Source organism: Microcaecilia unicolor, chromosome 3 (genome assembly GCF_901765095.1).
Source record: "Microcaecilia unicolor chromosome 3, aMicUni1.1, whole genome shotgun sequence".
NCBI lineage: Eukaryota > Metazoa > Chordata > Amphibia > Gymnophiona > Siphonopidae > Microcaecilia > Microcaecilia unicolor.
In genome coordinates, this window is record NC_044033.1 from 136,867,865 (window position 1) to 136,884,217 (window position 16,353).

Below are 16,353 nucleotides of genomic sequence, written 5' to 3' on the forward strand. Positions count from 1 at the left end.
GTAGCTACGCCTCTGATTTCTGGGTTCAGTGGGCTTTAACTGTGCTGCCCACTGCTGGCTGAATATCATCCCCAGAGTCTTTTTATGAGTTTATTCACCTATTTCTTAATTTAGGGGTCATTATTCAAGGCAATTTAACCAGCCAGAAATGGCTCCTGGCTGGTTAAATCTCCTGTTTGGGGCTAACTAGTCATTTTCAAGGGCACTTAACTGCTTAGTGTCACTGAAAATGACCCAATAGTACTTAAAGCAAAACTGTCTACTTTGGGGGCATTCCGTGGGCAGAGTCGGCACTTGGTCAGTTAAGTGCCGACATTCAGCGCTTAACCGGCCAAGGTTAATTAGTCTGCTTAGTCAGCACTGCCTGCAATCTGGTTTTATGCCATTCCTGCATAAGTAGCACTTTTGCTTTTCCAAGCTTCTGTACTTCAGTTCACGCTGTTCCTGCACTCTGACCTCCAAGCTCTGCTGCTTGTTCCATTTCTTCATTTGAGCCTATGTTATTCTATGTCCCAGAATAACATAGGCTGTTCTGCTTGCTTGGTTTCTATATTTCAGCCTGAAAGGCTAGCTAGATAGGTACATCCAGGACCGAGCCCAGGAACTGGATAGTGCGTGAGCCATGAAGTGTCTGACAGAGGAGCAGATAGATGGATGCAAGGAAAAGCACATTTAGAAAAAGAACAGATGTGTGCACGTTGTAGATAAGAATGTAACTGTTAAGGTATATCAAAGCTATATGTAAAAGTCCATTACAGTAAGCCTAACATTTTAAAAACAACTTTATCTTGGTAAACATTAGAGTGGGGAAAGTTGCAAAACATTTTTGAGGTGTGCAATAGGGCACTGACTGTCCTTATCAGGAAGAAGAGGCAAGCCAGACTGCAATGCTTCTTACTTTAAATCAGTGCAGTACTGGGGCTTAGTAAAAGAACCCCTAAGTGAATTCTAAATCGACAATTACACATGTAATTGACATTATAGAATAGTAGAAACGTCCGTAGTTATATGCCTAACTTTAGGGTCGGAAAAAACAAAAATACTCTAGGAAAGATAATCCTTCACACTGTGGGGTCCTTTTACTAAGCCAAGGTAAAAAGAGGCCTGCGGTAGTGTAGGTACGTGTTTTGGGTGCACACAGGACCAGTTTTTACTGCATCTGCAAAAAAGAGGTTTTTTTAATGGGACGAAAAGCAAGCACGCAGTAAAACTGAGCCTAAAACCAGCCTGAGCCCATAACACCATCCATTGATCTAGTGGAAAGGGCTCATGCACTACAAGCACGGTGACCAGACGGCGTGCACCAACTGCTAATTACTGCTGGAAAGGCCGTGCGTGGGAGGAAATAAATCATCCAAGCATTATGGGTGTGCAGCAAATCTGAAATTACCACCAGAAGTCATGGTAGACTGGTGGTAGTCTCATTTTGGCGTGCGCTGCACAAGCATAGAGCCTAACGCATCTTTGTAAAACGGCCCCTGTGTGTCTTAGTTGAATATAAAAATATATATTTTTATGTGTGCTCAAAGTTTGAGAGACAAACACCAACCTACAATAGGTCTTTCTTCCTTTTTCAGTCCTCAGTTGTCTATGAAAGACGTTATAACCAGTCGAGTTAAAAGAGCTCAAATAATGATTTGCAAGGAGTTGGATAGATTTTCTAATTGCATTATGGTTTGTTTGTAGTGACTGTCACAGACGAAGGCATTGAGTGCCTTGAAACAGCTGGCATGCGAAACATGGTTCATGTCGGAACCCAGAAAAACTCTTTAAAGATAAGTCACTTGAAAGTTTGAAGAATTATCTATCTATCTATCTATCTATCTATCTATCTATCTATCTATCTATCTATCTATCTATACAGATAGATATGGAAAGAGTGGACATTAGTATTTAAAATAGGGTTTAAAACAGTGTGCAATGATTAGAAAGTGTGAAGGATGAACTTTTCTAAGGGATTTTGGATTTTTCTGATGCCATTGTTTCCTCTAAGGGTGGAAAGTTCTTATTGTTCTCTCTAATATTTTTGTGGTATTATTTTTAGCTTCGAGCACAAATACCAGATGAAAAGCTGGTGTAAATGCTCATGCCTAACTGTTAGTATTCTATATCTTGGGCACTTGTAAGTGGTAGGCATGCTCCTGACCCGCACATGCGCCTCCAAGATCAATGAGGCTGATACTTAGACTTCAGGAGCTAGCCGGCCTAACTACCGCACTAAAACTGGATATTGAATGCCTGACTGTTTCCGGTGACCAGCTTTGAATATCCGGTTTACTTACTGATATTCGGCACTGGCCAGTCAAAGTCAAACCAGCCAAAGGGACTGCCATGTACGCGGCCAAATATGGCTGCTAAAGCTAAGAGGTGATGCTCTGAAAATCGGCAGATAGCTGGTTATATCAGTCAATATTCAGTGGGACACGGCAGGCCACATCCCACTGAATATCAGCAGCTAGCTATGTGGCGATCCTGGCCTATTAAACACCTTTGAATATCGGGGGGGGGGGGGGGATGTATTTTTGCAATTGGGCATTTTAGATTTTTCCTGCACAGTTGGTAGAATACTCACTAAGGGCAGTTACATGCTTAACAGAAAATTTGCACCAATTAACACCAATTTTATCCTATTAGTTAATGCCAATTAGTAGCTAATTAAACAATTAAGTTACACATGTATAACTGAAACAATTCTATAACTTGCCCACGCAACTTTGCTCACTAAGCGTAAAACTGGGCACACAAGATTATAGAATTAGGAAGAAAGGGGTAATTTTTAAACTGGATGTCTAGATTAATAGGACAGAAAAGGACCTATTTTTAGTTTATTTTACAAAGAGACATAGGTACCTATTCACCTTTATAAAATACTAGCACGAATCCTACAGAAGTTGAATCTACACTGAAAGTATGGACATTACCCCCTTCATTCAATAACAGAGTGCCTAAGTTTAAGCGCTATTTGTGTGCTTAAATTTATACCAGCTGATACTCAGTAAATTTTAACCGCCCAGGAATGGCTCCTGACTGGTTAAATAGCACTTAGCCAGATAAGCGCTAATATTCAGCAAGAAATAGCCAGTTATCTCCATTGAATATTAGCACTTAGGCCATATCCCTGTATTCTATATAGTGCGCCTAGCGTTCCACGACAAAATCCAAGTGGATTCTATAACAGCATGCATAACTTAATTGACTTAACAAGCCAATCAGCCTTGTTAACAGCACTTAACAAGCAATAATGACACTAATTGACAATAATTAGAATTTATGTGGACAAATCACTAAGCGTATTCTGTAATGCAGATCGCCTAAATTTTAATGCATGCAGGCAAAAAGGGGTGTGATTATGGGCAGGGAAATGGGCATTTCATGGTCATTCTAAAATTTACACTTGTACTTATAGAATAAGGTTCAGTATGCCTCAATTTATGTGCCGGAATTTACATCAAGTTTTTGTTGGCGTAAATGGATATGCGTACTTTTAGGCACGGGATATTAATTAAGCATATTTTATATACTATGCCTAAATCTAGGTGGCATTTATAGAATACACTTAGGCGTAAATGTTTTCCACGTGGATTTTTAGGTGCCATATATAGTATCTCCCTCATATTGGCTAAACAGCTATACTGTATAATATAACTGGCTAGCCAGAATATTCAGCAATTTGCCGGCTAAGTTTAGTGGCCAAATCGGACCGCCTAAATAGCAGTCCTATCTTTGGCTGCCATAAACTTAACTGGCCAGCGCTGAATGTTAAAAATTAATATTCAATGCCGGTCACTGGAAACTACCTAACATTGAATATCTGGGCTCAATGCAAATCACAGCATTTAGCTGGCCTGCCTCCCGCGGAGTGAATATCAGCCGAATAGAATATTGCCATCGATGTATGTACCTCCTATGTCTGCTCAAGAACAGATGTAAATGTATGCACCTGGAAAACATGCCATTGGGCACATTTGAAACAGTATGTGCTAAATTGCAGCTTTGTCCACATTCGACAAAACCTCTCCCTTGAGAGCATGCCTACTGTACAAGTATGTGCCAGCTTGCACCGTGCGTCACTTTAAACATGACTTAATTTTATAAGAACCCATTTACTCAAGTAAATCAGCCATTTATGTCCAAAACTGGCTTAGAAAATTACCCCCAAAATGATACTGTAAGTACAGAGCAATTAGTTTTGCAAAGTTCCTAGAGTATATTTCCATGCAAAATACCATTACTAATACAGCGGATATTAAAAATTGGAACTTACCACTCAGAATGAAAACTCGTATATCACATTGCAGTTGACTGTAGTTCATTTAACCAGTAGCTCCTTATACCAGTCACACCTACAATGCATGCCATTACCACGACCCCTAAATAAAAGAAATAAAAGCAATATATTAAAGTGCTCACAATACTTAGCAATTATGACAAAAAAACCTCATGAGCCATATGTAAACATATTTCTGATCAATATGTGCATGCAAATCAATTGGTTAATGAACTCTTAACCATCAATAACTGGGTGCCAACAACCAATTATAGATATTAATTGGCACTCATTACAATTTGTACGTGCATCTATAAGGCAGCGCACTTAACTCCCAAAGCATATATCTCAAAAGGGGGTGTGGCCATGGGAAAGGCATGGGCGTGATAGAGGTGTTCCGAAAAGCATCGTTATAGAATACCAGGTAAGCATGCCTAACTTGGGCACCAGCATGTACACCAGGTTTCAGCAGGCATAAGTCTGGCACCTAAAGTTAGGCATAGGAATCGACACTAAGTATGATTCTATAAAGGGTGTGTGCCCTTTATACAAATGTGCTTAGGGTCGATTTTTTTCTGTGCCGGATTTTTAGCTCCATTTATAGAATTCCCTCCATGATGTGTTTATTTGACACTCCTGATAAGTGTCCAAGGAGATTGTTAGAGGGTAGGGAATGAGTGGTGCTCTTGATTGAGTGGCGAAGGGAAGCACCTCAAAGATGGGGATTTGGAACGAACAGTGCTAATGGATGGTAATTGCAGTTTGTGGGTTTTTTAAGGATGCTGAATGGGCAGGGATCAGGTAATTGAGCTGTATACTTATCACTCTATCTTATGTTACTGCACAGATCTTTTAGTTACTGTGCCTTAATGTATACAACTAACGAGCAATAACTGCAAACTATAAGATGCAAGAATGAAAGGTGTGTGAAACATTTGGGGATCAGTATTCCGTACCAGGGTTTTCATTGGCATTATCCGGATAATGTCGCTGAATATGACATCATACCACCTCATCCCTATTTAAGTAGTGTCAGGGTCAGAGCTTAGGCATAACTGGGAATTACTCAAAAATAGGAAGTCATATATTTAAATACAATGGTAAACAAATTCATTACAAAATATTAAAGCACCTATATATAATTTACAATTCTACACATTAAATTATTTAAAATAATATTAAAGTGAATGTGCTGAAACCAAAAATCTCCTCACCCAAAATTATGATATTCACTGCACTACTCCTTGGATTCTATATAGAGCGACTAAAGTTCTGTGCGCAAATCCAGTCATATTCTGGATTTGCGTGCACAACTTCATTAGTTAACAAGCCAATCAGCACTGATAAATGCTACTTAACAAGCAATTACTGACACTAATTGGTATTAATTAGAATTTACAACTGTATAAGTGTATTCTATAACATGAAGTGGCATAGTTGAAAAGGGGGCCTGGCCATGGGCATGGAACGGGCAGGTTGTGGGCTTTTCTAAAATATATGCGTGTGGTTATAGAATACACCCATTCTGCTCATAATATGAGCATTACACCAAGTTTTACTTGGCATAACTGCCTGTGACTAAATTTAGTCGCACAGACAAGCACTCAGCATGTTCTATAAACTGTGCAGAAATTTAGGCTTGTTCTATAAAGTACAACTAAATTTAGGTGTAATTTATAGAATACGCCTAGTCATATTTCGTTTCGGCACCAATTTTTTTAGTCGTGATATATAGAATCTAGTCCATAATACATAACACTAGGTACCATATAGAGAATTCCCTAGATAATATTTTGACCTTCCCAAACCATCTATAATACCCCCCCCCCCACCACCACCACCGTCAATCTGTGCATTCCCAATACACTTGTGGGAAAGGTGGCGTTCAAAGATTGTCATTTACATATTTACCAAATTTACACTGGTAAATGCCACCATTTGCACATGTATAAGTCACATAAGAAGTCTAAAATGATGTCCTAATTATAATTATTTGATCCTGAGCTGAATTTGCATATACACTAAGCAAGCTACAGCTTAGGGCAGTGATGGGCAACCTTTTGAGCTTGGTGTGTCAAAATTCGCCAAAAAACCGAGCATAACTCGGGTGGTGTGTCACTTCGAGAAAAAAAACCATAATTTCACGATACTTATAGTTTAAATAACAAAAATGTATAATTGTAATATATAACTGTATTTAATAAACCAAAAACTAATTATTTAACTTACCTGCTTAGTGACTTCTTTGTTCATCTGTCAATCGGTTTCTTTTGTTGGTCTTGGTATTATTTAACTTGTGTGGGGTGCCGTGAACTAAGATAAGTGAGGGGGAGGGGGAATTCTTTAACTAATCTGCCTATTAGTGACTTTTTTGTTGCTGAATTTCATTGGCTAAATCTTCAATTGAAGGTTGGTATTTTGTACACTTCAAGCCCAAGCAAGCGCTACTAACTTCATCTTTCAATCTGTTTCTTTTGTTGGTTTTGATATTATTTAACGCTGAGAATAAGGTTTCACAAAAGTATGTAGAGGGAAAAATTGTGAGTAAAGCCATTGCTATATTTTTCAGGGTGCTAAAAGTGTCTGGTAATCGGATCCAGGCACTCCAAATTTCCTGGTAACTCAGATATTATCTTAATAATTGCATCTTTATTCTGCATATCGTGAAATAGAACTGGTGCACATCTTAGGAGAGTTTCTTTAATAAATCCTCCCTCACTGAGTGCTTTTCCATGCTGAGCTATGAAGTGAGCAATGCTCAAACTTGCAGATGTTAAATTTGTAGAACCTTTTACAAATGTAAGGATGGAATTAGATTGGCTCTTATAAAAGTGTAGCTGCCTGGAAATTTATTCCTTCCTTTCATCCTCACTTTTTTTCAAGAGCTGGGAAAGATTAGTTTCAAAATGTCTATTTATATTCCACGTTCTGCTTACTACCGTTTCAGTACATAGAACGCAAAATGATCTGCCATTTTTTTCTATAATGCCATACATCTCGGTCCATGTCTCTTGAAAGGGTCGGCTACTGCTACTACCACTTCCTTTACTTAACCTTGGTTTTTTATTTTTTGGGTTCTCCATCAGGGGGGCAGTGACAGAAGATAGAATTATAGATAGCCTGTTAGCCCTGCAGGCAATTAGGGGTTAACTAGCCTAACTGACCACCTTATGTAAATTAAGATGGCTGCCGCTATTTCTAATGGCGGGAAACGGCACCCATAGCACATGCCCTTGCCTCTCCCAGCCTCCCCCTCACCTATCTCAGTAATGATGGTCAATTAGAAATCCACGACACCCCAGAACAGTAGATTGGATGATGGTTGCTGTGGTTATGTGGTTGCTGGTAATGGCGATCACAGGGCCCTCAGAGATGCGTCCCCCACGGCATTCCACTGCTCTCTGCTCCGCCGGCCGGAAGTGAGGTCAAACGGCCGTGCAGGAGCCGGGGCAGAGGGAGCAGCAGGGAGGGAATGAGCGGAGGACTCGGAGGGAGCCAATAGGAGCGCACACGGGTAAACATGCACCGGGGGGGGGGGGGTGATTTCGCCGGGGGGGGGGGGAGGTCGCGCTGCACCTTGGGGGGGGGGGGGCGCATCGGCAATCCGCCCGGGTGTCAGCAAGGAACGCCGCTGCTTCTCTGTATGCGGCCACATGCGGCCGCGTGTCATCGAAAATGGCTACGCGTGTCAGTACTGACACGCGTGTCATAGGTTCGCCATCAGGGGCTTAGGGCCTTGCATTACAAGGGACCTTATCACTGTGTTTTTATGCAATGTAGCATTTTATGCATAGTCTTTCAGAAGCATGGAAGACTATTAAACCTAAAATGTACTTCCTACTTGAGGGGAGCCTCTTAAATGTTATTTTAGGGGCCACAATGGGGAAGATTCTATATATGGTGCCTAATAAATCCATGTGGAATAAAATGACACCTAGACATATTCTCTAAAGTGTGCCTACATTTTATAGAATAGGCTTAAATTTCCACATGGTATATAGAACATGCTGTGCGCCTCTCCACGTGACCAAGGTTTGGGCCCTGTTTACTAAGACATGCTAGAGATGTTATCATTTTTAGCACGCACTAAGCATTAGCATGTGCTAACCATGTAGATACCCATAATATCCCTATGGGCGTCTACAGAGTTAGCGGTAGGTTTACTAAGGTGCATTAGTGTTTTTAACGCACCTGTAAATTTAAGGCACGTTAATGCTAACATGCCTATACATTTCTATGGACGTGTTAGTGTTTAACGCACATATACGTGCATTAAAAATGCTAACGCACCCATAGCGCCGCTTAGTAAACATAAGCGTTAGTGCGTGCTAATTTTTAGCATGCGCTATAAACACTAACGCACCTTAGTAAACAGGGCCCTTAGTCATGGCCATTTATGCCAAGTAAATTACATACCAAGCAGGTACATTCCCACCTCTTTAATTCCCTTACCTATAAGTTGTTCTGTGTGTGTGTGCCTGTATTTAGATTGTGAGCTCTTTCAGCAGGGACTGTCTTTTTTGTGTATGGTATACAGCGCTGTGTATGCCTTGTAGCGCTTTAGAAGTGATAAGTAGTAGTAGTATATTCTATAACCATGCATGTAGTTTTTGGGAATGCCCACAATATACCTATTTCCCCTCCTATGGCCATGCCCCTTTTTGGATGTGCATGTTAGAATTTAGGTGTAATGAGTTACAGAATATGCTTAGCGAATTATGCATGTAAATTCTAATTATTGCCAATTGGTGCTCATAATTGCTTATTAAGCACTTATCAATGCTGATTGACTTGTTAAGCCAATTAAGTTACACATATTCTTATAGAATACGCTTGGATTTTGGCACGGAACGCTGGGTGCACTATATAGAATCTGAGGGAATATGCATAATTCCAGCCCTGACTTGGTCACAGTTTATGAGTTCTATGGATAATTTAAGGAATACCATTAGTATTGATTTAAAGTAGACTTTCTAAAAGGCTGAGCCTGGGAGGGTTAAAAATAGCACATATTTTTACTTTCTTTGTTTTAATCCAACATTAGAGAATGTGAACTAGAATTTTTGATATGGAGAATAAGTTTTTCAAATCTCAGAATTATTAATGTGTGATTTATTTTGCGCTGGATTATCCCAAGCTTTAATGTGAACACTGCAGTGGTGTGGTTGCTTTCTGTGCCAAAAAGCTGTCAGCTACTTCTGTTGGCAGCTTGTTCTCAACATATCCGTCAGCACATTGCAAATACATTCATTGCTTTAGATGTTTCTTCAACCTCTGATTATTCAATGATGACAGTCAGCACTACAGTTATGCACCAGTGTATCACATATTCAAATGTGCTATCCATTTAACTAGCATCACTGAATATTTGAGGATTAAATAAAAAGTAATGCCACCACCTCTATAATTCATCAATAGATGGCAGCACTGATGTGCTACATGGGTTCACTTTTTCCTTGAAATCTACTACTACTACTACTACTTAACATTTCTAGAGCGCTACTAGGGTTACGCAGCGCTGTACAGTTTAACAAAGAAGGACAGACCCTGCTCAAAAGAGCTTACAATCTAAAGGACGAAATGTCAAGTTGGGGCAGTCTAGATTTCCTGCGTAGAGGTATAGTGGTTAGGTGCCGAAGGCGACATTGAAGAGGTGGGCTTTGAGTAAGGATTTGAAGATGGGCAGGGAGGGGGCCTGGCGTATGGGCTCAGGGAGTTTATTCCAAGCATGGGGTGAGGCGAGGCAGAAAGGGCGGAGCCTGGAGTTGGCAGTGGTGGAGAAGGGTACTGAAAGGAGGGATTTGTCTTGAGAGCGGAGGTTGCGGGTAGGAACATAAGGGGAGATGAGGGTAGAGAGGTAAGGAGGGGCTGCAGAACAAGTGCATTTGTAAATCTCTTCTTTCACCTCAGTTAGTTAGAAGTGTCTGTATGAGAGACTGTTTTGCTATTGCTTCTGAAATGGAAGCATGCAGTGAACACGCATCGATAATTTAAGCAATGTGTAGTGATAGAATTTCTGACTATTGAAGGTGTCCCTCCAATTGAAATTCACCTCTGCGTGCAGGTTGTTTATGGTGATCTGTAATGTGAGTCTCCCTCACTGGGCCAAAATAATATACAGGTTGCAGACAGAGAAGGGTTGATTTCTGTGATCAAAAATGAAGTGGATGACCCGTGACAGCAACAGATGAGTCTCACACAAGAAAGGTTGACAAACTTGTAAAGGACAACTGGTCAATCACTCAAAGCATTATATTGCAACCCTGAAAACTTGAAAGAATGATTGAAAAGAGTTCAGAAGCACATGAAGAAAATGTTGCTGTATATCTGGAGAGCATACATTCAAGAAACTGAGAACATATTCCAAATAACCTGGTTTAAGGGTGAGGTTCATTGCTGTCATGTCATGCACAAAAGTAACCCATCTGAAGAAATTGCCCATGACACACCACAGAGACAATTGCAAGGTGAGTCTCACAGTCTTATTTCAACAGCCATACAGCTTAGACTTAGCATCATGCGATTTTCATCTTTTTTCCAAAATTGAAGGACTACCTTTGGGGACGTCTGGTTGACCTAAATGAAGAGTTGCAAAGGACTGTGATGGCTTTCAGAAACTTGTGCATTGTTGGCAATAAATGTATGGTGAATAGTGGTGACTATGTAGAAAAGTAAATACTTGTAAGACAAGGGTGGCTGCTTTTTCCATTGCACGTCCACTCTTGTGGATCCATGTGCCCAAATATGTAAGTTTATGTATAAATTTAGTACAGTTCAAGAACTTTTACAAACCCTTTTTTTGTGTACTCTGTAGGCACAGTGATGTGACACTTTGTTTTCATGTATATTGTTTTTGATATGTGGTTTTGCATTTAACATAGTAACATAGAGGGACATTTTCGAAAGAAGCATCTAAGTTGGAATTTGGATGTCTTTGTAAAACGTCCAAATTTGGAGGTGGGGAAAAGGTCATTTTCGAAAAAAGATGGACTTACATCTTTATGTTCGAAAATATCATGGATGTCCTTGGATTTGGACGTCTTTGATTTTCGGCCATTTTCGAAACCAAAAACGTCCAAGTCTAAAACGTCCAAATTCAAGCCATTTGGATGTGGGAGGAGTCAGCATTTGTAGTACACTGGTCCCCCTGACATGTCAGGACAGCAGTCGGGCACCCTAGGGGGCACAGCAGTGGACTTCATAAAATGATCCCAGGTACACAGCTCCCTTGCCTTGTGTGCTGAGCCCCCCAAAACCCACTAACCTCAACTGTACACACTACCATAGCCCTTACGGGTGAAGGGGGGCACCTATATGTGGGTACAGAGTGTTTCTGGTGGGTTTTGGAGGGCTTGCTGTTTCTTCCACAAATGTAACAGGTGTGTGGGGGGGTATGGGCCTGGGTCCACCTGTCTGAAGTGCACTGCACCTACTACTAGACTACTCCAGGGACCTGCATGCGCTGTCATGGACCTGAGTATGACATCTGAGGCTGGCAAGTAATATTTTTAATCATGATTTTGGGGGGATGGGAGGGGGTTAGTGACCACTGGGAGAGTAATGGGAGGTCATCCCTGATTCCTTCCAGTGGTCATCTGGTCATTTAGGGCACCTTTTTCTGTCTTATTCATGATAAAAACAGGTCTGCGAGAAAACGTCCAAGTTTTAGTGCTGGACGACTTTGCTTTGTTCCATTATGGCTCAAAGACGTCCAAGTCTTAGGAACGGCCAAGTCCCACCTCGAACACACCTCTGATATGCCCCCTTGAGATTTGGATGTCCTTGTGACGGACGTCTGACAAAGACGTCCAAAATTGGGTTTTAATTATACCGATTTGGACGTCTCTGTGAGATGGACGTCCAAGATCTGATTTATGTCACTTTTTGGATGTCCATCTCTTTCAAAAATGAGCCTGATAGTAACATAGTAAATGATGGCAGATAAAGACCTCTATGATCCATCTAGTCTGCCCAATAAGATAAACTGATTTTACATGGTATGTGATACTTTATATGTATACCCTAGTTTGATATGTCCCTGCCTTTCTCAGGGCACAGACCGTAAAAGGCTGCCCAGCACTGTTCCTGAAATTTCCATATCTATTCATTTACGATCAGGGCGTAAACCATAGAAGTCTACCCAGCACTGGTTTGGTTCCCAATTACCAGCGTCGCCACCCAATCTCCGCTAAGATTCCATAGATCCATTCCTTCTAAACAGGATTCCTTTGTGTTTATCCCACGCATATCTGAATTCCATTATCATTTTCATCTCCACCACCTAACGCGGGAGGGCATTCCACATATCTACCACCCTTTCCGTGAAAAAATACTTCCTGACATTACTCCTGAGTCTGCCCCCCTTCAACCTCAATTCATGTCCTCTAGTTCTACCACCTTCCCGTCTCTGGAAAAGGTTTGTTTGCGGATTAATTACTTTCAAATATTTGAACATCTGTATCATGTCACCCCTGTTTTTCCTTTCCTCCAAGGTATACATGTTCAAGTCGGCAAGTCTCTCCCATACCATTTTTGTAGCTTTTCTTTGCACCGCTTCCAGTCTTTTTACATCTTTCGCAAGATACAGCCTCCAAAAGTGAATACAATACTGCAAGTGGGGCCTCACCAACGACTTGTAGAGGGGCATCAACACTTCATTTCTTCTGCTGGTTATACCCTTCTCTATGCAGCCTAGCACCCTTCTGGACACAGCCGTTGATGTGTCACATTGTTTATTCACCTTCATATCCTCCGACACCAACACCCCAAGGTCTCTCTCCTGTGATTTACTTAGGGCCCTTTTTATGAAGCGACGGTAAAAAAGGACATGCATTGGCATCAGCATGTGGGTTTGCTGCATGCTTGAGGCCCCCTTTTACCACCACCCGGTAAAGTTGTTTTTTTTTTAAGGTAGCAAATGACTATGCACTAAGCCAAGGCATTGGCATGAGGCCATTTACTAAGGGAGTCCTTACCTGGTAAGGGCTTTTTTGGTAATTGGGCAGCGCACATTGCTGCCGGATTACTGCCGGGCACGCCGCCAGCACTAGAAAATAAAAATGCATTTTTCAGCACCGGAGTTGGCACATGGCAGAGGCTAGGACTACTGTTGCGCTCTTGAGGTAGCCCGGAGGCAGGACCAATCTGCTGTGCACCAATGTGGCAGTAACCCTACCACCCTTTGCTACTACTACCACTTATCATTTCTATAGTGCTACTAGATGTATGCAGTGCTGTACACTTGAACATGAAAAGATGGTCCCTGCTCGACAGAGCTTACAATCTAGTAAAAGAGCACCTTAGTTTTCAGGCAGAATATAAAGTAGATAAATAAAAGAGTAAGTTTCAAGAATTATATTTATTACAATATCTTCATTTAAACAAAATTGTGGATCTGGAGGCATTAGTTTTCATTTAACCTTTGTATATCTAAGTGGTGACCTAATTTTGAGTGCATAACTTTACATTTTGCAGTCACAACTCACTGCTAAATAAATAAATGTGGCTTTATCTTCACCCCACCTCAATGCCAGCCTCTTTTACTTTTCTTAACATTTGGTTGTTTAGCAAGTTAAATGGTCTGGTTTTATCCACATAACTTGCCAAAGAATCAATGGCTAAGGATCCTTTTATAAAGCTGCACTAGCAATTTCGGCATGGCAAATGTTACGAAGCCCATTCAGTTCCTATGGCTTTGTACAAGAAGCCCTAAGTGAGTTATGCATTCAGCACCTACCAATGAAAGCGAGATTCAGTAAATGGCGCTCAAAAAACAGCGCTGAAAAAAAATCCGTACTCAACGGTATTCTACAAAGGACACTCAAAGATGAGCACCCATTATAGAATAGCACTGAGTGCTGATTTTGGCACTCAAATTTGGTTGCCAGGACTTATGCCTGCTGAAGCCAAGTGTAATTCCTGGCACCCAAATTAGGCATACATCCCCAGCATTTTATTACACTGCTCACAAAATTTAGGAATGCCCCTGACCCGCCCATATACCTCCCATGGTCATGCCCTCTATTGCATGAACATTGTTGTAGAACAGCATGTAGCAACATGTACGCACAAATTCCAAAATGGTGCCAATTAGCACCCAATTTATTGGCACTAGTTGACTATTTAGCTAATTTAGTTGGGCACACATCTTGGGTCAGGCGCCCAATTTTTGACACCATCCTAGATATTGCGCCTAGCATTTCATGCCAAAATCCAAGCGTATTCTATAAGAATGTGCACAACTTAATTGGTTTAACAAGTCAATCAGAGTGGATAATAGTGCTTAACAAGCAATTATGAGCACTAATTGGCAATAATTAGAATTTACATGCATAATTCACTAAGCGTATTCTGTAATGTACTGCGCCCAAATTGTAATGTGTGCATCCAAAAAGGGACGTGTATATGGGCGAGGAAATAGGCGTGTCATGGGCGTTCCAAAAATTATGTGTATGGTTATGCTCTGAGCATAATTTAGGCGCCAGTATTTACACCAAGTTTTACTTGGCGTAAATGGCACGACTACATTGGTCACGTGGAGAGGCACTTGACATTATTCTATATACCACACAGAATGCATATTCTATAAAATGTAGGCATATTTTACTGAATACCCCTAGGCATTTTTTGTTCCGTATGGATTTTTCAGGTGCCGTATATAGAATTCCCCCCCCCCCCCCCATATATAGAATCTGGGATGAATGTCTAACTTGCTTTGAATATCAGGCCTCAAATGATTTTATCCACAGAAACTACAGGCAAGGAGGCATAAAACTCTGGGATACATGTTTTTTGATAAATGCTGTCATAAAGTATAATATTTGGAGTAAAGTATTTTTTTATATTGTCAAGTATCTGTCACCAAGGAAACAGAACCTGAGGTACCATTCACTTTGCCCTGTGTTTTTCATTTCATCCTCTTACAGTTCCATCTCTTTCTGGGTTTACAATGAGACAAAATGGTAGGTTGCAGTAGACGAGTCATATTGTTTTCCATCAGTTTTCTGACTAAGGAGGCAGAATATAAATCGATAAATGGAATGACATTTCAATGATCCCTTTTTTTGTGGCTGTTTACTCCTGGAACAAAAAGATGCCTGACACCATTTTATCTCAAAACTGCATAGTTTTCATGACCTTACAAAGTTCTTAAGTTACTACTACTACTACTATTTTGCATTTCTATAGCGCTACAAGGCGTACACAGCGCTGCACAAACATAGAAGAAAGACAGTCCCTGCTCAAAGAGCTTACAATCTAATAGACAAAAAATAAAGTAAGCAAATCAAATCAATTAATGTGTACAGGAAGGAGGAGAGAAGGGTAGGTGGAGGCGAGTGGTTACAAGTGGTTACGAGTCAAAAGCAATGTTAAAGAGGTGGGCTTTCAGTCTAGATTTAAAGGTGGCCAAGGATGGGGCAAGACGTAGGGGCTCAGGAAGTTTATTCAAGGCGTAGGGTGCAGCGAGACAGAAGGCGCAAAGTCTGGAGTTGGCAGTAGTGGAGAAAGGAACAGATAAGAAGGATTTATCCATGGAGCGGAGTGCACGGGAAGGGGTGTAGGGAAGGACGAGTGTGGAGAGATACTGGGGAGCAGCAGAGTGAGTACATTTATAGGTTAGTAGAAGATGTTTGAACAGGATGCGAAAACAGATAGGGAGCCAGTGAAGTGACTTGAGGAGAGGGGTAGTATGAGTAAAGCGACCCTGGCGGAAGACTAGACGGGCAGCAGATTTTTGAACCGATTGCGAAGGGGAGAGGTGACTAAGTAAGGTTACATAGGGGTCCTTTTACAAAGGTGCAGTAAAAAATGGTATTAGAATGCACTTACTTGGGTCTTTCTCGAATGCTAAGGGTATTTTTTATCAGAAACCCCCGGATTCTATATAAGCCTCTGTCATTTGGGTACCCAGGGCAGATGGGCACAAATGAATCAGTTGATGAGGCATCAACAATTAATAATTGGCGTTAATTAGCAACAATTAGGATTTGCGTGTGCGTCTGCCCTAGTCAATATTCTATAATATCCATGCCTAAATTTCATAGCATGCAGTTCAAAAGGGGCGTAGCTATGGGAGGAGTATGGGT

The 16,353-nt window shown here is 41.0% G+C and overlaps 1 protein-coding gene across 2 annotated transcripts in view; it reads right to left on the reverse strand.

Moving 5' to 3' along the window:
- The window catches only part of CHRM3 (cholinergic receptor muscarinic 3), an 819,103-nt gene that overhangs the window by 519,574 nt on the left and 283,176 nt on the right, over nucleotides 1-16,353 (reverse strand). For both annotated transcript variants that reach the window (XM_030196388.1, XM_030196387.1), the window contains one exon: nucleotides 4,265-4,370. The gene's annotated coding sequence lies outside the window, so the exon portion shown is untranslated. The remainder of the gene's footprint in view (nucleotides 1-4,264; nucleotides 4,371-16,353) is intronic.